The 25,369-nt window shown below is 40.2% G+C and overlaps 1 protein-coding gene and 1 pseudogene across 1 annotated transcript in view; one reads left to right on the top strand and one right to left on the bottom strand.

Annotated features, from left to right (window-relative positions):
- The window catches only part of TRMT2B (tRNA methyltransferase 2 homolog B), a 160,343-nt gene that overhangs the window by 50,496 nt on the left and 84,478 nt on the right, over nt 1-25,369 (bottom strand).
- On the top strand, nt 15,110-15,735 carry LOC112321369 (peroxiredoxin-2 pseudogene; annotated as a pseudogene).

Consider the following 25,369-nt stretch of genomic DNA (forward strand, 5'->3'; position numbering starts at 1 on the left):
TTACAGGAACTACTATAAAGGACACATGGACAAAATCAAGGGGGAGGGTGGAGGTGGGGGAGGGAGGTGGGTTCAGCTGGGGTGGGGTTGAGGGATGGGGAGAAAAGGCATACAACTGTAATTGAATAACAATAAAATTTTTTTAAAAAAGAAAAAGGACATTAAATAAAAATTAAGAAAATGTGAATGAAGCATGGATTTTAGTAAACAATCATGTATCTACATTGATTCATTAATTGTAAAAAATGTGCCATACTAGTGTAAGATATTAAGAGCAGGGTCCTCTGTATGTTCTCTTTGGAGAAGTGTCTGTTCAAGTCCTTTGCCCATTTTTTAATTGGGTTGTTTGTCTTCCTGGAGGGGAGTCGTGCGAGTTCTTTATATATTTTGGAGATCAGACCCTTGTCTGAGGTATCATTGGCAAATATGTTTTCCCATATGTCTGGTTCCCTTTTCATTTTAATGCTGTTTTCTTTAGCCTTGCAGAAGCTTTTTAATTTGATGAGGTCCCATTTGTTTATTCTTTCCTTTATGTCCCTTGCTCCAGAGGATATATTGGTGGGAATATTTCTGCATGGAGTATCTGAGATTTTCCTGCCTATGTTCTCCTGTAGGATTTTTATGGTGTCGTAACTTATTTTTAAATCTTTTATCCACCTTGAGTTTATTTTTGTGTATGGTATAAGTTTGTGGTTGAGTTTCATTTTTTTACTTGTAGTTGTCCAGATCTCCCAACACCATTTGTTGAAGAGGCTACTTTTACTCCATTTTATGCTTCCGCCTGCTTTGTCTAATATTAATTGGCCATGGAAACTTGGGTTTATTTCTGGGCTATCTATTCTATTCCATTGATCTATGTGTCTGTTCTTATGCCACTACCAGACTGTTTTGATTACTGTGAACTTGCTTAGTACACTGTTGGTGGGAATGAAAACTGGTTCAGCCACTGTAGAAAACAGTATGGAATTTTCTCAGAAAACTGAAAATGGAACTGCCTTTTGACCCAGCAATACCACTGCTGGGGTTATACACTAAGAATCCCGAAACACCAATTGAAAAGAACCTAGGCACCCCAATGTTCATTGCAGCACAATTTACAATAGCCAAGTGCTGCAAGTGACCTAAGTGCCCATCAGTAAATGAGTGGATTAAAACACTAGGGTACATTTATACAATGGAATACTACACAGCAGAAAGAAAGAAGGAGCTCCTACCCTTTGCAACAGCATGGATAGAACTGGACAGCACTATGCTAAGTGAAATAAAGCAGTGAGTGAAAGATAAATACCATACAATCTCACCTATAAGTAGAACCTAATCAACAAAACAAACAAGCAAAATATAACCAGAAACATTGAAATAAAGAACAAGTTGACAGTAACCAGAGCAGAGGGGGGAGAGGGATAATGGGGGGAAATAGAGGAAGGTCCGTCAAGGAACATGTATAAAGGACACATGGACAAAGCCAAAGGGGGTAGGTTTGAGGGTGGGAGGCAGGGATGTGGGGGTAGGGGGGTTAAAATGTAGACAACTGTACTTGAACAAGTACAAAAACAAAAATAAAAAATACAACAAATTCTAAAAACAAATACAAAAATTAAAAAAATTCACTAACTAAATCTGTACAGTGACAGAAAAGTTACTAGACTTATTGTGATGATCACATCCTCAGATATATAAATGTTGAATCACAATGTTGTACACTTGAAACCAATATAATATTGTATGTCAACTAACTTTCTTAAAAGTTCACTAAAAAATAAGTATGTTACAGTTTGGTTAGAACAAATGGAGAGGCTCAGAGCAGGGCAATTAATCAATAACTGAGGTCTTCTCATTCACACAGCCTGTAAGAACTTTAACCTAATATACAGACTCTGAAGCCAGACCACCTGAGTTTCAATTCTGATTTACTACTTACTAGCCGGGTAACCTTGGACAAGTTATGTAATGTCTTTGTGAACTTCATCTCTTAAAAGTAGGAATGATAACCCCTAATGTTTGTCACTGTAATAAGGACTAAGTGAGTTAATATGTATAAAATGCTTAAATGAGTGCTGGCACATTGTAAGTTTTATGTAAATACTTTATAAACTAAAAAAAAATATATGATGACTAGAAATTCATTTAGTAATCAGCTATAATCATGCAAGGTAGGGAGATGTGAGTTTGACTGCTGTGAACCAGGCAGTGGTTGCCATAGATAAGTCAGAATCTTGACAGCCATTGTGAGGACACTACCATACCCTCATAGGAGGGCAACTGAGAAGTGTTAATCTGGCATCAAGGCTAGAAATCTCTATATATCTTCCTATCACTCTACACTTCCTGTGTCTTTCATCCATAAAGAACCAACTTCTTATCAGATAAATAATTAACCACCTCAAGGTAAGCAAAATATATTCTTATCACCATTCTATAGAAATCTACAAATAGTAGGTTGAACTTAGATGATTTCATTTCAGGGTACCCAGGAGAGGCACTGGAAATAAAAGAAAGGACCAGTAATCCCTCGTCCAATCATTTTCCTCCTTAGTTATCCCACTAAGCCTCCCTTAGGATGAGATTTTAAGGAAGAACTTGTGTGATGCCAGTTTGATCTTTCCTGGTGGCACTAACAAATACAGAGAGCCCGAGCTCAAACTAAGAAGTTCTGCCAATTATCAGGAAACAGACATGAATCTGCTCCTGGACTTGTGTCAAAGGGAGATGGGTCCAGGTCTTATGAGCTTCATGAACAAAGCTGGAGGAAAGCTGGTTTTGACCACAGGACATATATAAGGTTTTGCTTTTGTCTACCATAAGCCAGAGCTATTCTCTAAGAGGTCCTTACAGGAAGCCAAATGATCTCCTAGTGAACAAACTGTGCTCTGAGAATTGCTATGAAATGTGAGTCCCTATTTGGGAATGACAATTTTCCAAAACAGTGGATGACTGCAGAACCATGCTGTTGTCCATTCATAAGCTGGCACATACACTGTGCTCATGAGATGGCTAAGCGAAGCCTATCTGAGTATCAGCCAAAATGTCAACTAACCAAACCACAGCTTCCTCCAGCTCTGGGCTCCAATATATTAGTTATTAAAAATGTATATCAAAACTACAATTAGATACCACTTCACAACCACTAGGATAGCCATAAACAAAAGACAACAATGAGTGGTGGTGAGGATGTGGAGAAATTGGAACACTCCCTCACTGCTCATGGGACTGTGAAATGTTGCAGACACTTGGGAAACAGTCTGGCACTTCCTCAAAAGGTTAAACATACAGTTATCATATGACCCAGCAATTATATATATATGGGAGAACTAAAAACATGTCCATGAAGAAACTTGGACAAAAATGTCTATAGCACCATTATTAACAAGAGCAAAATATCCATAAACTGATGAATGAATAACCCAGAAGTGGTGCATCCATACAATAGAATATTATTCAGTCATAAAAGGAGCAAAATACTAATACATGCTACAACATGGATGAACCTTTAAGTGATCATCTAAATTGTCCTTTTTTCTTAGGCAATCACGTCCAAGTATAGCTGCACTTCGAAATCTCATGGGAGAGTTTATGCAGCAAACTGGGAATCTTTGAGAGAGGGGCACCTGGATTGATGTTTGAAATTTGTTGGACTAGATGATCTCTAAGATCCCTTACAGCTCTAGGAATCATTAGAAATCTATGACAGTGAATTACCAACACCGACATTTTTGAAGCAGAGACAATATGAGAACCAAGCACAGTAGATAGTTTTTACTTAGAACAAGTATCCCAATAGGTCTTTCTTGAAATCTAAGCTGGTTCTTCTCCATGGCATCACCCCACCCCACCCCACCCAAAGTTGAATGAAGATATTCTTCACAGGGGTGATCTACGGCTTAAGGGATAGGCCACACCTGATGCCATCATGCCAGTGTAGATTGCTTTAATAAGAAATCACATTCTGCTAGAGTTGCAGATCACCCATTCCTCTCTCTATGATATTCACAGACAAGGTTGGCTAGAAAGAAGTGTTCTGTTTATCAGCACCTGTGTAGTAGACATAAGATGACTGTTAATAATGGGGCTGATTTATTGTTTGCCTTTTTCCATTAATATTATAGAACTAAGCTCAGTCATGTTCAAGCTACTGTCATCCTGCTGGTCTCAACTGAAAACAACTGAAGAGACATGAAGGTAATATTGTAATTATTTGTCTACACTTATTCTAAAATAAGAATTTCCTCCAATGTATCTTCCCACAGTCCCTCAAGGAACAAATCTTCACAATAAACAGGGTCTGGCACAAACAATGTCCCTTTTTATTACAAAATATTTTATTACAAAATCATAAGCATGTAATTCTATAACATAATATCACACTCAAGCATACCATATGACGTTTTAGGTGAAATGTTCAAATTAAAACTATAAATTATTATACCCATATTATCACCCTACCAAGCATACTCAAGTAGGCCTTACTTCTCCTGTATCCTTATATATTGTTAGGGGAAGTGATTGGCAGTGTTTGTAAGATCAAGGACAGGGTTTGAAGAGAATGGCCATTTCTACAAGGCAAGTGAATCAAGGTAGAAAAACACCCTTGGAGACTTTGAGGAGGGGTTCCTACATCATCTCCTATCGATTTACCTGTACCTTTTATGGTAAATACATTGGGACTACTACAGGCCAAGGAAAAGTAGAATTCTTTGTTTAGCCTTAGAACCAACACTGCTTTTAAGGCTTTGGCTCATCCTTTTTTTTTCCATTAACAGGAATGTGACCATCATCATCATTGGTCTGGACAATTTAGGCAAAAGTGTTTTTGTGGAGGCCTTCCAAAAACGTAAGGAACAAAGAGTATTACATACTAGTAGGTCTACCATGGGTCCCAGGGACCAGTAGAACTAACTATTCCTTCCTAGCCTTCCTTCACAACCCTCAGCTTCCCTGTTTTGAAGATAAGTACTTCCTGACACACATACACACTCCTCTCCTGGGGTATTATCGGCTTGCTCCTGTAATGTCTGTCACTTTCTCCCTTTAGAAGGTATCCTAATTGAAGGTCCTCTCCTAGTGTCAGTATGAATGAACTCAAACTATGGAAAGCCCTGCAGTCAATTGTGAAAAATAGAATGTTTTTTGTGGGGGGCTTTTTGCTATTTGAAGCCAGAATTTTTTAAGCTTTGAAATAATTATTTTTATTAGAATAAATACAGCACCTGCAAAATGGGACAACTGTTACTAAAATCTACAGAAAATATTTTTTGCTACCTTTTTTCCATTTTTAATTTTTAATATATTTCATTCATTGTGCTATTACAGTTGTCCCATTTTCACCTTTATCCCCCTCCACCCTGCACCTCCCACCTGCATTCCCCAACCCCTTAGTTCATGTCCATGGGTAATACATGTAAGTTCTTTGGCTTCTACATTTCTTATGCTATTATTAACCTCCCCCTGTCTATTTTCTACCTACTATTTGCACTTCTTATTCCTTGTACTTTTACCCCAACCCTCTCATCCCTTTCCCCACTGATAACCCTCCATGTGATCTCCATTTCGGTGATTCTGTTCCTGATCTAGTTGTTTGCTTAGTTGTTTTTGTTTTTGTTTTAGGCTCAGTTGTTGATAGTTGTGAATTTCTTGTCATTTACTGTTAATACTTTTGATTATCTTCTTTTTCTTAGATAATTCACTTTAACATTTCATAAAATAAGGGCTTGGTGATGATGAACTACTTTATTTGTACATTACCTGGGAAGCACTTTCTCTGCCCTTCCCTTCTAAATGAGAGCTTTGCTGGATAGAGTAATATTGAATGTAGGTCCTTGCCTTTCATGACTTGGAATACTTCTTTCCAGCCCCTGCTTGCCTGCAAGGTTTCTTTTGAGAAATCAGCTGATAGTCTCATGGGAACTCCTTTGTAGGTAACTGTCTCCTTTTCTCTTGCTGCTTTGAAGATGCTCTCCTTATCTTTAATCTTGGGTAATGTGATTATGATGTGCCTTGCTGTGTGCTTCCTTGGGTCCAACTTCTTTGGGACTCTCTGGGCTTCCTGGACATCCTGGAAGTCTATTTCCTTTGCCAGATTGGGGAAGTTCTCCTTTTTTTTTTTTTTTTTTTTTTTTTTTTTTTGGAAATAAGCTTTCAACTTCTTTCTCCTCCTTTTCTCATTCTGGCACTCGTATGATTCGGATGTTGGAACTTCTAAAGTTATCCTGGAGGTTCCTAAGCCTGTCCTCACTTTTCTTTTTTTGAATTCTTGTTTATTCATTCTGTTCTGGTTGAATGTTTATTTCTTCCTTCTGGTCCAGACTGTTGATTTGAGTCCTGGTTTCCTTCCCATCACTCTGGGTTCCCTGTACATTTTCCTTTATTTCACTTTGCATAGTCTTCACTTTTTCCTCTATTTTGAGACCATACTCAACTGTTTCTGTGAGCATCCTGATTACCAGTGTTTTGAACTCTACATCTGATAGGTTGGCTATCTCTTCATGTCTTTGTTGCATTTTTTCTGGAGCTGTGATCTGTACTTTCATTTGGGTCATTTTTTTTTTTTTTTTGTCTCAGCACACATGTTACATAGTAAGGATCAGAGACTTAGGTATTCACCAGGCAAGGCAACCCACATCGCTGTGTTGTAGTGCTGTATGTGGGGGAGGGGTCCAAGAAGGAACAATGCCACTTGATCGGCTCTCCATGGCTTTCAGTCACTTCCTCCACTACCCACAAGCAAATTGGGCCCTTCTGGTGCTGATTCTGGGGTAGGTGGTTTTGTGTATGTTCTAGGACCCTGTGGATCTCTCCAACAGACTCTCCTGTGAGGCTGGAAGTTTCTCTTGCCACTGCAACCCCCACACATTTTTTCCAGTCAGGGGTTTTGAGGCTTTATTTCCCAGTGCTGGAACCCTGGGTTGTGTGGTCTGTCTCGCTCCCAGTTTTTCCTCCTGGTTTATCCACATGCAAATGTGGGACTGCCTGGTCCACCAGCTGCTACCTTGCCGCGTATCCTCTCTGCCTGGCTGCCTGTCTCCGCCCCTCCTACCAGTCTGGGAGAATGTTTCTTTAACTCCTTGGTTGTCAGACTTCTTTACAGTTTGATTTTCTGGCAGTTCTGGTTGTTTTTTGCTTTTAAATGTGTTGTTGTCCTTCTTCTGGTCGTGTGCAGAGGCACAGTGTATCTACCTATGCCTCCATCTTGGCTGGAAGTCTAAGAATAGCATGTTTGAAACAGTGTCTAGTTTCAGAGCTCAATTAAATTGGAATTTGGTCTAGATAGGAAAGATAAGTGTGGGATGATTAAGCAATTTAATAACATGAAATAGTGTGTGACACTTAACAGAGGGTTGGAACTTGTGAAATGTTGTCAGTTCAGAGGTGTGTAAGTTTAATACCAGACCTCCAGATTGACGTTTCAAGAAGCAGTTACACAGAATTTCGAAGAGTTAACTATTCTATTTGTGAGGACAAAGCTAACTGCTAGCCAATCAATCAAAGAGCCCAGCACAGTGGCTGGCATAGGATGTCTTCCACTGATGTTTATTAAATAAAACTAGCCATGATGTGGCTGACTTTTATATAGCCTGGAAGCAATTAGCAAAGTACAGGAAAAGGCTAACCTGACTCCTCTGCCACCGGCCTACTTGAAACCGGCACCAATTTCCTTGAACTACAGCAACAGTCTGCTGTCTAATCTTGCCATCTCTAGTTGTTCTCCCAAGCATTCAGTCAGCACAGCTGCCTGAAGAACTTAATGCACAAATCTGATCATGGCACTTTTCTGCTCAAAACAATTCAATACCTTCCCACCATCAAAATAAAACTTAAATTCCTTAGAGGCACACAGGGTCCTCCATAATTTGTTTTTTTGATTTTTCTTCCAGCTTAATTTGTCATGTGGCCCTATAGAGACAGTCCTCTGTGATCATACTGATCTAGTTCACATGCCTGTGCCTTCTGTAATGCTGTCCCACTACCTAGAATTTCATCCTCTCCATTATCTACCTTCTTAATCAAACACCTCTAGACACAGTCTAAGCTTGACCTCAGGAAAGCCATCTCTAATGCCCAGCACTTTCCTTCCTTGGATCCCACTCTATTCCATGCCTCCTTCTATCATGTACTTATCACAACATCATTGCTCAACTTCAAGTCCATCCCACAGGCTATGAGCCCCCTGGGGAGAAGTAATGAATATTTTCAGCTCAGTACATTTAATCCCTATACTTTTAGTATCATCAGGTAGGTATTCAGCAATATTTGTGGAATAAGTGGTCTCCCTTATTCCATCATTCTCCTCAGGCTACATGTTGCTTCTTTACAACTTGCCTCACTTCCTCTCCTCACTCTCAGAGTAGCAGCCTAAAATACCACATTTTAGCCAGTGGTTCAGCCTATTATCTCACCTTACAGGCAGAAAACTTAAATCCTTACCTCTCCAAATTCTCTGATAAGCAGACATAACAAAAAGATAAACAGCATCAAGAAAACCAAGGAGCTAGGATAAATCACAAGATTGCTGATAAAAGTGGGGAAAGTTTTAGAGCCACAACTCAGCCCCAGCCCTAGATTCCCAGGCAGTCTGGGAACTCCCCAGGTGTTTCTGATGGGCTGCCAGCTTTGGGAACACTCATTTGCAATTAGCCATATGCTGTTTTGTCTGTGAGAATAGCATCTGCTTTCCATTCCAATTCCTAGAGGATAGAGCCAGAATCTATTTAATTTGTTACTGTAATACTTGTCTCATGCTTGGTGAATAACTTGGGTCTGATTCATAAATCAGTAGGTTTATGGTTGTGACTTCATTCACAGAAAAGTTTCTAATGGCCAAGAGGCAATGTGCCACTGATGTCACATTCCAAAGAATGTCTCAGTCCACAACTATCCATATAGGACTACCAGAGTCAATCTAGTAGGCTGCTCTGTACCCAAAATACAATAGTTCACCTCCCTTGCTGCTGCAAGTGTTTATGACAAGAACATTTATAATGTGACAAGAACACATTATAGCCTAGGAAGGAAATTTCAACCTACTAGTAATAACTTGTGTGAACATTTGAAAATGCCAACTATAAAATATCTGTGGACAGAAGCCATTATTTTAGATGACACCATTCACTATAACTGTTTTGTCTGTCATAGTCACGTGGGATGAAAAACCCAAGGATGGGCACAAGCAGGTGCCTAAATGAGGGCATTTACAGCCGTGTCTCTCAAATCTGGCTGTAACTTTCAATCACCTGGACAGTTTTGTGTTTTTTTTTTTTTTTTTAGAATGGTGCTTGAGAGAGTTTATAGGGGATCCAAGATGGCAGAGGAGTAAGTAGAAGCTATACTAATGACCTCCCAGGACCAATCTGGAATTAAACTAAATATTAGACAAACCATCCTGAATAACCAACTGAATGCTAGCTGGAGAGAAGCCTTATAACCACAGACAGACAGAAGAGACCACCTCACCATAATGAGACTGGTAGGAGGAAGAAAGAGGGGGTGCGACAGTACTGGTTGGGCTCCCACAGATGGCAGCTGAAGTTCTGGAGGGATAGTTCAACTGTGGGTAGTTCCTTCTGAGAAGTGTAGGGTCTAAACCCTAAGCTGGGCTCCCCAGCCTATAGTACTAGTGCCAGAAAGGAACCCAGATAATATCCAGCTGTGAAAAGCAGCAGGGTTTCTGTCTGCCAGAAAGAGACAGCTGGAGATGCAGAGAGCTCCTTAAAGGGCCAATGCATAAAATTTGATTTGCAGCCACTTACCCTGGGCTCTATCAGAGGCAGGGCAGAGTACACAGGACAGACTTGAGGAGAGTCTGGGTTGGTAGCTCTGGGGAGAAAACTGAAGTGATAGTCACCAGGATCCCAGTGCTGAGTCCTTCACTACACTGCAGAAGCCATCTTTCTCAGGCAGAGCACTTCTATCCAAGTGGCATCATCCTGAAGGCAAGCAATAGCCCCGCCTGCAGGAATTACTCTGCCAGACCCTGTGGAGCTTAAGCCAGGTGGCCGATTACAGCTTGAGTCTATATCATGGATCAGGTTAAAAACTAAGTTAGAAAATAAAGAGCAGCAGCCAAAATGGGACAAGAAACCATCAGACCCTAAGTGAAAGAAAAAGAGAATTCTCCAGAAGAACTAGATGAAATGAAGGCAAGCAATTTCTCAGATACAGAGTTTAGAGTAATGATTATAAGGAAACTCTACAGTATGAAAAAAGGCATAGAAACCATAAAAAAAGACCAATCACAAATAAAGAATGCAACATTGGAAATAAATAGTATACTGGAAGGAATAAACAGTAGATAAGATGAAGCAGAGGATCAAATAAGTGATTTAGAATACAAATTAAAAGAAAACACCCAGGCAGAGCAGCAAAAAGAAAAAATTTAAAAAATGAGGGGAGCTTAAGAAACATTTTGGACAACATGAAGTGTAACAACATCCACATCATGGGAATACAACAAGTAGAAGACAACGACCAAGGGATCAAGAAGCTATTTGAAGAAATAATCACCAGAAACTTCCCTAATCTGGTGAAGGTAAAGGATACACAAGTCCAGATAGCTCAGAAAGTACTAAACAAGTTGGAGGCACTTCTGGCCAAGATGGAGGTACAGGTAGATACACTTTGCCTCCTCACACAATCAAAAGGAGGACAACAACAAACTTAAAAACAAAAAACAAGCAGAACAGCCAGGATAGAATTGTATGCAGGTCCGACAACCAAGGAGTCAAAGAAAAAACATTCATCAAGACTTGCAGGAGGGGCAAAGATGGGCAGCCAGGGCAGAGAGGATGTGTGGCAAGGTGGCAGCTGAAGGAAGGGGTGGGCAAGGCAGTGGCTGGCAGTCCCACAGTTGTGTGCAGATAAACCAGGAGGAACAACTGGGGAGTGAGACAGACCATGCAACCCAGGGTTCCAGTACAGGAAAAGAAAGCCTCAAAACATCTGGCTGTAAAAACCTGTGTGGGTTGTGGTTGTGGGAGAAAATCCCAGCCTCACAGGACAGTTCGTTGGAGAGACCCACAGGGTCCCAGAACATACACAAGCCCACCCACCTTGGAATCAGCATTAAAATGGTCCAAATTTTTAGTGGGTAGTACGGGAAGTGACTGAAAGTGGGGCAGGAGCCAAGCAAGCAGCATTGTTCCCCCTCTGACCACTCCCACACATACAGTGCCACAATGCAGTGACTTGGGTTGCCCTGCCCTGGTGAATACCTTAGGCTCTGGCCCTTACAACATTACAGGTACACCGAGACAAAGAAGTATGACCCAAATGAAAGAACAGTTCAAAACTCCAGAAAAACAACTAAGTGATGAAGGGATAGCCAACCTATCAGATGTAGAGTTCAAAACACTGGTACTCAGGATGCTCACAGAAACAGTTGAGTATGGTCTCAAAATAGAGGAAAAAGTGAAGACTATGCAAAGTGAATAGAGGAAAATGTACAGGGAACCAACAGTGAAGGGAAGGAAATCTGGACTCAGATCAACAGTCTGGACCAGAAGGAAGAAATAAACATTCAACCAGAACAGAATGAAGAAACAAGAATTCAAAAAAAGAAAAGCGAGGACAGGCTTAGGAACCTCCAGGACAACTTTAGAAGTTCCAACATCCGAATCATACGAGTGCCAAAATGAGAAAAGGAAGAAAAAGAAGTTGAAAATTTATTTCAAAAAATAATGAAGGAGAACTTTTCCTAATCTGGCAAAGGAAATAGACTTCCAGGAAGTCCAGCAAGCCCAGAGAGTCCCAAAGAAGTTGGACCCAAGGAAGCACACAGCAAGGCACATCATAATCACATTACCCAAGATTAAAGATTAGGAGAGCATCTTCAAAGCAGCAAGAGAAAAGGAGACAGTTACCTACAAAGGAGTTCCCATGAGACTATCAGCTGATTTCTCAAAAGAAACCTTGCAGGCAAGCAGGGGCTGGAAAGAAGTATTCCAAGTCATGAAAGGCAAGGACCTACATTCAATATTACTCTATCCAGCAAAGCTATCATTTAGAATGGAAGGGCAGAGAAAGTGCTTCTCAGATAAGGTAAAGTTAAAGGAGTTCATCATCACCAAATCTGTATTATATGAAATGGTAAAGGGACTTATCTAAGAAAAAGAAGATCAGAATTATGAACAGTAAAATGACAGGAAACTCACAACTATCAACAACTGAGCCTAAAACAAAAACAAAAACAACTAAGCAAACAAGTAGAACAGGAACAGAATCACAGAAATTGAGATCACATTGAAGTTATCAGTGGGGATGCAGCGAAGGGGAAATGGGGAAAAAGGTGCAGGGAATAAGAAGCATAAATAAGTAGGTACAAAATAGACAGGGGACATTTAGAATAGTATAGGAAATGGAGAAGCCAAAGAACTTATATGTATGAACCATGGACATGAACTAAGGGGAGAGAATGCTGGTGGGGGGTGCATGGTAGAGGGGAACAAAGGGGAGAAAAAAATGGGACAACTGTAATAGCATAATCAATAAAATATACTTTAAAATAAACAGTCTCATATATGCAAATAAATAAAATAAAATAAACAAGTTGGAGCCAAAAGGCCTACAATGAGACACATCATAATTCAAATGACCAGGCTTAGAGACAAGGAAAGCATACTGAAAGCCGCAAGAGTAAAGCAGGTTTGCATACAAGGAAACACCAATTACACTATCATCTGATTACTGAAAAGAAACATTTCAGGCCAGAAGGGAGTGGTTATGAAATATTCAAGATGATGAAAAGTAGAGACCTACAACTAAGGTTACATTACTCAGCAAGGCTATCATTTAAAATCAAAGGAGAAATAAGGAGCTTCCCAGACAAGAAAAAGCTAGAGTTTGTTAACACTGAACCAGTACTGCAACAAATGTTAAAGGGCTTGCTTTGAGAAAAAGAACAGAAAGAAAAAAAAAAAAACAGAGGAAAACATCTAACAATAAAATGGCACTACATACGTATCTATCAATAATCACCTTAAATGTAAATGGCTTAAATGCTCCAATCAAAAGACATGGGGTAGTTTAATGGATGAGAAAGCGAGACCCATATATATGCCACCTCCAAGAGACCGACCTCAGATCAAAAGATACACACAGACTAAAGGTAAAGGGATGGAAAAAGATATTTCATGCAAATGGAGAAAAAAAAAGCTTGGTGGCAGTACTTATATCTGATAAAATAGACTTTAAAACCAAGGTGATAGTAAGAGACAAAAAAGGACACTACATGATAAAGGGAACAATTCAACAAGAAGATATAACCCTAGTAAACATTTACACACCGAACACAGGAGGACCTAAACATGTAAAGCAAATCTTGATGGACCTAAAGGAAGAGATCAACAGAAATATAGTCATAGTTGGGAATTTTAACACCCCATTGACTTCAATGGATAGAACTTCCAGGCAGAAAATCAACAAGGAGTCAGTGGATTTAAATGACACACTACATCACAAGGATTTAATCAATATCTTCAGAGCATTTCACCACATAGAAGCAGAATATACACTTTTTCCAATTGCACATGGAATGTTTATTAGAGTAGGCCACATGTTAAGATGCAAAACAAGTTTCAATAAATTTAAGATGATTGAAATCATATCAAGCATCTTCACTGGTCACAATGCTATGAAACTAGAAGTCAGTCACAAGAAGAATACTGAAAAATATGCCAAGACATGGAAGCTAAATAACATGTTATTAAATAATGAATGGGGTGTATGTGCAGGTGAGAAGATGGCAGCAGGGGAAGCAGTGTGCGGATTCAGGCCAGCAATGAGGCTCACTGAAATGGGCCACCATGGCCCTCCGTGGCCCACAGTATATTTCTGGAGATTTTAGCCCAGATGAATTCAGTCCTTTGTGACTCCTCGCTGTTCAGTTGAGTTTCCTCCATACAATGGAATAGTTCTGTGTGGCACACAGTCTACAGATGAACTACCTGATGGACAAGAATATCAGAGAATCAAGTTTGGTGTTAATGAAGTAATTGAGCCCAATGACACTTTGCAGAGAACTCCCAACTACAGTATTTCAAGCACATTGAATCCTCAGGCCCCTGAATTTATTCTTAGTTGCACAACTTCCAAAAAGACCCCTGATGATGTAGATAAAGAAGCAAACTACAGCTCCATTGACTGCCAGTACCCAAGCTCTGCTCTTGTTCTGCACAGCAGTTCCAACGTGGAGGTGGAAATTTTGGAAAATGATGGTGTCTTGGGTGGTCTTGGACAAAGGGAACATAAAAAGAAGAAAAAACATCCACTTGGATATTATAGTTACTTGAAAGATGGCAGCAAGGGTAGTATTTCCACAGAAGCCCTCGTCAGTGGCTATGCCAATCCAGTGGTCCTGAACAGTATGGGCAAAGAGAATGTAGAGTTGATGGGTGATATGCCCTTGCTGGGGACACCCAGGACTTGTAGCAGCCCTCAGGACTCCATGGACTTCGTCAGTGAAAATGTGCCTGGTGGTTCTCTCCCTGAGCCCTGGACAGCAATGGCAGGACTGCAGGGCAGCCTGAGGACTTCCAAGGGCCTGATTTTGAATAGTTCTGCCTCCCTGAAGAGGCTAGTAGGGACAGCCTCTTGGGGACAGCTGTGGCTCACTCTTATGTTGGGACTGATTCTACTAAAAACCTTGGAGTTGCTAACAGACAAATACTCAAATCCTTGGAGTTACTGGATAATGTAACCCTAATAGATAAACCGGTATCATTGCAATCCCATGGACTGATCAATAAAGGAAACTGGTGTTACATTAATGCTACAATGCAGGCACTGGTTGCTTGCCCTCCGATGTATCACTTGATGAAGTTCATTCCTCTATATTCAAAAACACAAAGACCTTGTACATCAACACCCATGATAGACAGCTTTGTTTGGCTAATGAATGAGTTTACTAATATGCCAGTACCTCCAAAATTCAGACAAGCTAAAGACACTCTAGTGTCCAGATAAAGACACTGCAAAGAAAGAAAATTATAGGCCAATACCCCTGATGAACATAGACGCTAAAATCCTCAATAAAATACTAGCAAACTAAATACAGCAATGCATCAAAAAGATAATACACCATGGTCTCTGAGAATGCCAGGCGGCTAGTCTGCTTCTCTGTGTGTCCCACCCTTCTCCATGCAGCTTTCAGTCATGGCCTCCAGAAACTCTCATACTGGAAAGCCCGCCCTGGACTTCCAGGCCACCACCATGGTGGATGGTGCCTTCAAGGAGATGAAGCTTTCGGACTACAGGGGGAAATATGTGATCCTCTCTTTCTCCCCATTGGGCTTCTCTTTTGTGTACTCCATGGAGATTATCACTTTCAGCGAGCATGCCGAGGACTTCCACAGGCTGGGCTGCGAGGTGTGGGGGTCTCTGTAGACTTGCAGTTCACCCACCTGACTTGGATTAACACTCCCTGGAAGGAGGGAGGCTTGGGCTCTCTGAATATCCCCCTGTTGGCTGATGTAATAAGAAGCTTGTCCTATGATTATGGCGTGCTGAGGAAAGATGAGGGGATTGCCTACAGGGGCCTCTTTATCATTGATGGCAAGAGTGTCTTCACCAGATCACCATCAATGATTTGCCTATAGGGCCCTCTGTGGATGAGGTTCTTGGGCTGGTCCAAGCCTTCAGTACACAGATGAGCATGAGGAAGTCTGTCCTTCTGGCTGGAAGCCAAGGAGTGACACAATTAAGCCCAACATGGATGATAGCAAGGAATACTTCTCCCAACACAACTAGTCTGTCAAACAGGCACCAAGCTTGGGCTCTTGGCCCCTACCAGGGTGCCCTGTGTTGGCCCAGGAAAGTCCAGATCTGCCCCTTCATATTGAACAGTCTGTGACCCTAAAGGGCTAGTCCCGGGTCTTTTTCATATTCCTAGCTGAGTGGTGAATGGTGACCCATTCCTGGAGCCACCCAACCAGGCACAGGCCTAGAGGTGACCAATAAAGTATTAGGGATAGAAAATAAAAAGATAATACACCATGATGAAGTGGGATTTATTTTGGGAATGCAAGTTTGACATAACATTTGCATATCACTGTGATTCACCACATAAACAAAATGAAGGATAAAAACCACATGATCATATCAATAGACACAGAAAAATCATTTCATAAAATCCAGCACTGATTTATGATTAAAACTCTCAGCAAAGTGGGAATAGAGGGAACATACCGAAACATAATAAAGGCCATGTATGACAAACCCACGGCCAGCCTCATACTCAACAAGCAAAAACTACAACAATTCTCCTTAAGATCGGGAACAATACAGGGATGTCTGCTTTCACCTCTCTGATTCAACATAGTGCTGGAAGTCCTAGCATAGCATTTAGAAAAAAAAGAAGAAATAAAAGGCATCCAAATTGGAAAGGAAGAATTAAAACTGTCATTATTTGTGGATGACATGATGCTGTACATAGAGAACCCCAAAGATTCCACCAAGAAACTATCAGAACTGATAAATGAATTCAGCAAACTAGCAGGATACAAAATTAACATCCAGAAACCAGTTGCATCTTTATATGCCAATAATGAACTAAAAGAAAGAAAAATTAAGAAATCAATCCCATTCATAATTGGTACAAAAAGAATAAAATACCTAGAAATAAATCTAACCAATGATGTAAATGACCTGTACTCAGAAAATTATGAGACAATGAAGAAAGAAATTGAAGAAGATACAAATAAGTGGAAGCTCATACGGTGCTCATGCATAGGAAGAATTCACACCATTAAAATGTCCATACTACCCAAAGCAATCTATAGATTGCATTCAATTCCTACCAAGATTCCAATGACAAATTTCACAGAATTAGAACAAATATTTCAAAAATTTGTATGGAACCACAAAAGGCCCCACACAGCAACAGAGATCCTGAGAAAGAAGAACAAAGTTGGAGGAATCATGCTATATAATATCAAACTATACTATAAGGCAATAGTAATCAAAACAGCTTGGTACTGGCATGAAAACAGACACATGGATCAATGGAACAGAATAGAAAACCCAGAAATAAACCCACATCTTCACAGTCCATTAATATTCAACAGAGGAAGCAAGCACATACAATGGGCTAAAGATAGTTTATTCAATAAATGGTGTTGAGAAAATTGAAACTAGACTATCTTCTCACACCACACACAATAAATTAAAAATAGATCAAAGACTACAATGTTAAACCCAAAACCATAAAAATAGTAGAAGAAAACATAAGCAGCAAAATCTCAGATATTACTCATAGCAATATTTTATCAGATATATCTCCCAAGACAAGGGAAGCTGAAAAAAATAAACAAATAGGACTTCATCAAACTAAAAAGTTTTTACACAGCAAAAATCATCAATAAAATAAAAGGGCAGCCCACAGAATTGGAGAACATACTCGTCAATACAGCTGATAAGGTGTTAATATCCAAAATTTATAAAGTTATAAAACTCAATACCAAAAAAACCCCCAAAAAACAAACAAACAAAAAAACCAAAACCCCAAACAACCCAATTAAAAAATGGGCAAAGTACTTGAATAGACACTTCTCCAAAGAGGACATACAGATCGCCTATAGACATATGAAAAGATGCTCAATATCCCTAATCATCAGAGTAATGCAAATTAAAACCACAATGAGATATCGTCTTACAGAATGGCTATCATCAATAAATCAACAAACATGTGCTGGTGAGGATGTGGAGAAAGGGGAACCCTTTTGCACTGTGGTGGGAATGCAGATTGGTGCACACAGTGTGGAAAGCAGTAAGGAGATAGCTCAGAAAATTGAAAATGGATCAGTCTTTGACCCAGTGATCCCAGTTCTGGGAATATATCAGAAGGTACCCAAAAACTAATTTGTTAATAACATAAGCATCCCTATGTTCACTGCAGCATTATTTACAATCGCCAAGATGTAGAAGCAGCCCAAGGATCCATCAGTAGATGAGTGGATAAAACAACTATGGGACATTTACACAATAGAAAACTACTCAGATGTAAAAAAGAAAAAAAAAATTACCCTTTGCAGCAATATGGATGGACCTGGAGAACATTATGCTAAGTGAAATAAGCCAGTCAGAGAGACAAATACTATGACTTCACTCTTGTGGAATCTAATGAACAACCTGAACAAGGAAAATGGGGATGGACTCATAGATGGAGAGCAGGATGACAGCTATTGGGGTGGGGAGGCTAGAAGTGGAGGGATTGAACAAAAAGGAAAAAGGACTCATGGACATGGAAAACAGTGTGGGGGTTGCTGGGGGCATAGGGGAATATACAGAGGGTAAATGATAATGAAAAAAAAATAAAATAAAGATTAAATTAAAAATAAAACAAAACATAATACTTGAGGCCCACCCCAGATCTACGGCTTCAAACCCTCAGAGAAGGAGACCTAGTGTTATAGTTTTTAAAAGGTCCATACATTACCCTTCAGCATAGTGAGTACTGAGCCAAAAATCAGAATCAACTGTGGAGCTTTCACACTTACTGACCCAGGACCTGGAGGCTCACATATTTGATCTGGGGAAGGCCCATATAATCAAAATCCTTTTTTTTAAATTTTTTATTGTTGTCCAATTACAGTTTTCCCCATTTCCCCCCATTACTGTCCCCTGCCTTGCCTATTCCCCTCTCCCACACTCCATACTCCCCTCATTGACCTTGTCCATGGGTCCTTTATACAAGTTACTTGACTTGACCTGTCCCCTTCTTTCCCATTACCCCTCTTCACCCTCCCACTGGACACTGTCAGTTTGTTCTTTATTTCAATGTCTCTAGTTCTATTTTGATTGCTTGTTTGTTTTGTAGATTATGTTCCACTTATAGGTGAGATCATATGGTATTTGTCTTTCACCACCTGACTTATTTCACTTACCATAATACTCTTCAGTTCCATCCATGCTGTCTCGAAGGGTAGCAGCTCCTTCTCTCTTTGTGCTGTGTAGTATTTCATTGTGTAAATGTACCACAGTGTTTTAATCCACTCATTTACTTATGACACTTAGGCTGTTTCCAGAACTTGGCTATTGTAAAAAATGCTATGACCACTGGGGTGCTTAAGTTCTATTGAGTTGGTATTTCATAATTAGTAATTATGTAATTACTCTTATTGATAGTTTCTATGTCCTGTTTCATGCTGATGTAGTTCACAGTAAGTTCCTTGTAACTTCTGTGTAGATTTTGGTAATTCTCACTGAGCTCATTGAGCTTCCTTATAATCATTGTTTTCAACTCAATATCTGATATTTTACATCCTGCTATTACATTTAGCACTCTTTCTGGGGATTCCTCCTTTTCTTTTGATTGAAGATTGTTTCTTTGTCTGCCCATTTTAGAGGAGACTCTTGTTTTCTTCTGCTTCTGAAATTGATCTGCTTTGACTCCCTGCCTTTGTGGTGTGAACTTCTATGGTAGGAGACCTGTGTGATTCAGTGGTACAGGCTCCTTGTTCTCCTGATCTTGATGCTCTTGGGTTGCCCTTTATGCCATTTATGTTGGCTCTCTGGATGTAACTGGGTTTTGATTGTTGTTGGGTCATTCTTTGGTGGGTCCTTCCCTCCAGCTGGTTGATTTAAGGCCACTCCACCCACCATGTCTTGCATGCTGTTGTGCAGGTACTGCAAGAATAAAGCCCAGCAAAGAAACTCACACCTGCAAAAATAACTACCACCTACAATCCCACTATCAACAGCAAATGAACCAGTATTAATAAGGGTTTAATGTGATTAAGACTATTATAAGAAAGGAGAGTGAATATAAGATGATCTACTGAAAGGAATAATTTTGAGAGGGTAGCAGGAAGAGCACTAATAAGAGTAGGGAATCAGAGCAATGTGAAGAGAGAAAATTTACATCATAAATAAAAAAGGGAATGAAAAAGGCAGAATGGAGTAAGAGAAGGGAAGCGTAAAGCATTATGTTTAAACAGAAATTTAAAAATACAGTGATAGAAAGAAAAAGGAAAATAAAAAGTAAACAAATCATAAAAAATAGGGATCTAATTGGAGAAAAAGATCCACCATAGCATAATCAACAACAAATGAGCTAAGATTAACATAGGTGGGATGACAATAAGAGGAGAAAAAGAATGAATGAAAAGCTTAAGAGATGTCAAGAGAACCAAGATGGCAGCGTAGGTAGACACACTGCGCCTCCTTGCACAACCAGAACTGACAGAAAATCGAATGGCAAGGAAGTCCGACACCAAGTAGATAAAAAAGAAACATACATCCAGACCGGTAGGAGGGGCAGAGATGGGCACCGGGTCAGAGAGGACTCGCATGGCTGTCGCGGGACCAAGACTGGGGGAGTGTGGGATGAAACGGGCAGGCCGTCTGACCACTAGCAGACCCTGGGGCCCCACATTCGCGCACAGATAAACTGAGAGGGCCGACTCAGAGTGGCGCAGAACGGGGCAGGCAGTGCGCCCACACACTCGCACACAGATAAACCAAGACGAATGGCAGGGAGCGAAGCAGACTGCGTAGCCCAGGGCTCCAGTGCGGGGAAATAAAGCCTCAAACCTCTGATTGAAAACGCCCATGGGGGTTGGGCTGGCAGCAGGAAAGACTCCCAGCCTCACAGGAGAGATCATTGGAGAGACCCACAGGGGCCTAGGGCGTGCACAAGCCCACCCACTCGGGAACCAGCACCAGAGGGGCCCAATTTGATTGTGGGTAGTGGAGGGAGTGACTGAAATCCAGTGGAGAGTGGAGTGGGCACCATTGCTCCCCCTCGGCCCCTCCCCCACGTACAGTGTCACAGCGCAGTGACCAGCGTTACCCCGCCTTGGTGAACACCTAAGGCTCCGACCCTTTAAGTAACAGACACGCCAAGACAAAAAAAAAAAAAAAAAAAAAATGGCCCAAATGACAGAACACTTCAAAGCTCCAGAAAAAATAAAACTAAACGAGGAAGAGATAGCCAACCTATTGGATGCACAGTTCAAAACACTGGTTATTAAGACGCTCACAGAATTGGTTGAATTTGTTCAAAAACTAGATTAAAAAATGAAGCCTATGCTAAAAGAGACAAAGGAAAATGTACAGGGTACCAATAGTGAGGCGAAGGAAACTGAGACTCAAATCAATGGTGTGGACCAGAAGGAAGAAAGAAACATCCAACCAGAAAAGAATGAAGAAACAAGAATTTGGAAAAATGAGGAGAGGCTTAGGAACCTCCAGGACACCTTGAAATGTTCCAACATCTGAATTATAGGGGTACCAGAAGGAGAAGAGGAAGAACAAAAAATTGAAAACTTATTTGAACAAATAATGAAGGAGAACTTCCCCAGTCTGGCAAAGGAAATAGACTTCCAGGAAGTCCAGGAAGCTCAGAGAGTCCCAAAGAAGCTGGACCCAAGGAGGAACACACCAAGGCACATCATAATTACATTACCTAAGATTACACAGAAGGAGAGAATCTTAGAAGCAGCAAGAGAAAAGGACACAGTTACCTACAAAGGGGTTCCCATAAGACTGTCAGCTGATTTCTCAAAAGAGACCTTACAGGCAAGAAGGGACTGGCAAGAAGTATTCCAAATCATGAAAGGCAAGGGCCTACATCCAAGATTACTGTATCCAGCAAAGCTATCATTTAGAATGAAAGGGCAGATAAAGTGCTTCTCAGATAAGGTCAAGTTAAAGGAGTTCATCATCACCAAGCCATTATTATATGAAATGTTAAAGGGACTTATCTAAGAAAAAGAAGATAAAAAATATGAACAGTAAAAATGACACCAAACTCACAGTTATTAACAACCACATCTAAAACCAAAACAAAAGAAAACTAAGCAAACAACTAGAACAGAAACAGAACCACAGAAATGGAGATCACATGGAGGGTTATCAATAGGGGATTGGGAGGGGGAGAGAGGGGGGAAAGGTATAGAGAATAAATAGCATAAATGATAGGTGGAAAATAGACAGGGGGAGGGTAAGAATAGTGTGGGAAATGTAGAAGCCAAAGAACTTATAAGTATGACCCATGGACATGAACTATAGGGGGGGAATGTGGGAAGGAGGGAGTTGGCAGGATGGAGTGGAGTGAGGGGGGAAATGGAACAACTGTAATAGCATAATCAATAAATATATCAAAAAAAGAAGTACAGATAGGTAGTTACAGGACAGCCATGGGGATGTAAATTATAGTATAGGAAATGAAGTAGCCAAATAACTTATATGCATGACCATGGACATGAACAGGTTGGGGGATTGTTTACGGGAGTGATTGTTGCTGGGGGGGGGAGGAGAAAAATTAGGATAACTGTAATAGCATAACCAATAAAATATTAAAAAGTAAAAAAGAAAATAAAAGCTTAAGAGATGTCTAGAGGAAAGGGAAGTGATTTGGAGATGCTAGAAGGAGAGGGAATACTAAGACTGAGGAACAAACACGAGGCTAGAGAGGGAAAAATTAAAATTTGAGACAAATAAAAAAGGAAGGGCAGGATGAAAGAAAAAATAGAAAAGAGAAAAAAACAGGCTAAGGGAGGGAAAGTTAATATATGAGATGAAAAAAGAACAGGCATGATGAAGGTAGAATGGAGTAGAAGAGGGGAACGGTACAATTTCGGATTTGAAACTCAAGAATAGTGAAGATCTACTGATAAAACTTTAAATGCAACAACAACTACCCTATCCACAACCACAAGCAAAGATTGCTAAAGGTGGAGAGAAAACAAGAGTATTTTAAGAGCAGGAAAAATAGTATGAGATGACCATTGACAAGAAAATTGGTTTTGATGGCTGCACAGGGGAGAAATAGTAATAGTGCAGAATGGAAACAAGTTGTAGCAAGAGAGAAAACAAAATTTACAACAAAAATAGTGAGAGGAAAGAAGAAGGGGAAATGGTGTAAGAGAAGAGAGGGGCAAAATATGCAAATTGAAATAAACTAATATAAAATCTGGCTTATATGACTTAATATGAACAAACTTGAAGGACAAGAAATGAATGTTATAAAAAAACACTATGCAGGAATGAAAATATCACACATCATGGAAAAAAACATGGTAGATTTTGTCTCAGTAGCATCTAGTATTTACCACTGTTTTTACTTTCTGGATATGCCTCTTGTGTCAGAAGGTGTCCCAGTCTGGCCTTAGGCATCCTGCTTGAGACTACCAGTAATCTACCCACTGTGGCTGACTCCTTCAGTTGTTAACCTACTCACTCTGCACTCAGCCAGTCAGCCTTAAGCACCACAGGTCAGGCAGAGTAACTCCTAGGGTTGAGGCTATTGCTTCCCCTCAGGCTGCTGCCACTGGAAGGGGAGTGGTCTACCTGAGAAAGATGGCTCCTGCAGTATGGGGAATGACTCAGCACTGGGATCCTGGTGGCTGTTCTCTTGGTCTCTCCCCAAAGCCATCATCCCCAGTCTCTCCTCAAGTGTCTCTTGTCCACACTGTGCCACCCTTTGCAGGAGCCCAGAGTAAGTGGCTGCATATGAAAAATGTATACGTTGGCCCTTTAAATGCCTCTGTGTCTCCAGCCTTCTGTCTCTGGCAGAGAGAAACCCTGGTACTTTTCACAGCTGGATGTCATCTGTATACTTTTTGGGCTCTGGTGCTGTAGGCTGGGGAACCCAGCTTGGGGTTTAGACCCCACACTTCTCAGACGGGCCCCCTTCCATCCACTGAAATATCCCTCTGGCACTTTAGCTGCCATCTGTGGGAGCCCAGCCAGCCCTCTTGCATCTCCTGTGCACTCCCTAGCAGTCACATTGTGTTCAAGCTGTTTCTTCTGTTTGTCTGTGGTTATAAGATTTCTCTCCCACTGTTGTTCAGTTGTTTATTCTGGATGATTTCTCCACAGTTTCGTTGTAATGCCAGATTGGTCTTGGGAGGAAGTCAGTGTAACTTCCACTCACTACTGCAATATCTTAGATCTGCTGGAATCGAAATCTTAACAAGCAGCACCAGAAGATGCTGAGACACAACAGGCATGAGTTTCTTTGCTTTTTATGGCAGTGGGTCTTAAACTTTAAAGTACAGAAGGCTCACCTAGGGATTTTGTTAAATAGAGCAGTTTTTTAAACATGCAAATACTTGGGTTTCAGCATAGAGATTATGATTCAATTGATATAGGTTAGGATTTTATCACCCCCACATAACTCGGAAGCCAATAGTCCCCAGACTGTTGTGCTTTATGAAATACTCCACGAGGGATATAGAGATGAATTAGACTCATTACCTATCCCCAGGGAGTTTATGAATTAATGGATGAAATAAGAGAAATGTAAAGTGTCAGGAAAGAACTTCTAAGGGCTTCTAGTGTTCACCAACAATAGACTGCATTATAGAAGGAATTGGTAAGGTTTCAAGTAATAAAAAATAACTAGGAAAAATGCTTTGCTTGGATGGGAAGAATAATGTAAAGCTTTCTTGATACATGAAACAAATTAAAATTACCTTTATAATTTTACTGTATTTATTATTTTAAGTAGTCTAACATGGATATAGCAAATATCACATCAAAGTTGTGTCTAAAAATTATGTTATCTGAAAGCTATAATTAAAAAGATAATTGACTAACATGAAAGCAGGAGTTAAAAGATCATATTAAAATGCACTATCTGCCTTTACATGCATATATAGAAATATATACACATAAATGTGTGTATAATTATACATTTACAAAGATCTGAAAGCATCTTACTAACTTCTCAGCTAAATGACTCATTCTGGCAAACCTATGGAAAATGTCATAGGTAGATCTGAGATAAGAAATAAAGAGCAACTGATTATGGCCTTAGAACTCTCAGGTATGAGTACAGAGAATCTATAAAATCGTTTTGCTACTTATGTGGGCAGAGAGCTAGGTCAGAACTATCAGTTAAACAGACCGGAATGTATATAAAAACTGTTCTCTAGAATTGCATTTTTTTTTTTCAACAAGAGCAGATGCTTATAGTTTACCGTTATACTTTATCTTAAATAACCTGTAAGCAGTTACTGGATGAACTTATCCTTCAGTATTTCATTTGTTTTTTTTTTAAATATATTTATTGATTATGCTATTACAGTTGTCCCATTTCCACCCCTCCACTCAACTCCATCCTGCCCACCCCCTCCCTCCCACATTCACCCCCTATAGTTCATGTCCATGGGTCCGACTTATAAGTTCTTTGGCTTCTACGTTTCCCACACTATTCTTACCCTCCCCCTGTCTATTTTCCACCTATCATTTATGCTACTTATTCTCTGTACCTTTCGCCCTTCTCTCCCTCTCCCACTCCCCTACTGATAACCCTCCATGTGATCTCCATTTCTGTGGTTCTGTTCCTGTTCTAGTTGTTTGCTTAGTTTTCTTTTGTTTTTGTTTTAGGTGTGGTTGTTAATAACTGTGAGTTTGCTAGGAAGCTCAGAGAGTCCCA

The sequence above is a fragment of the Desmodus rotundus genome, chromosome X (genome assembly GCF_022682495.2).
Source record: "Desmodus rotundus isolate HL8 chromosome X, HLdesRot8A.1, whole genome shotgun sequence".
Classification (NCBI taxonomy): domain Eukaryota; kingdom Metazoa; phylum Chordata; class Mammalia; order Chiroptera; family Phyllostomidae; genus Desmodus; species Desmodus rotundus.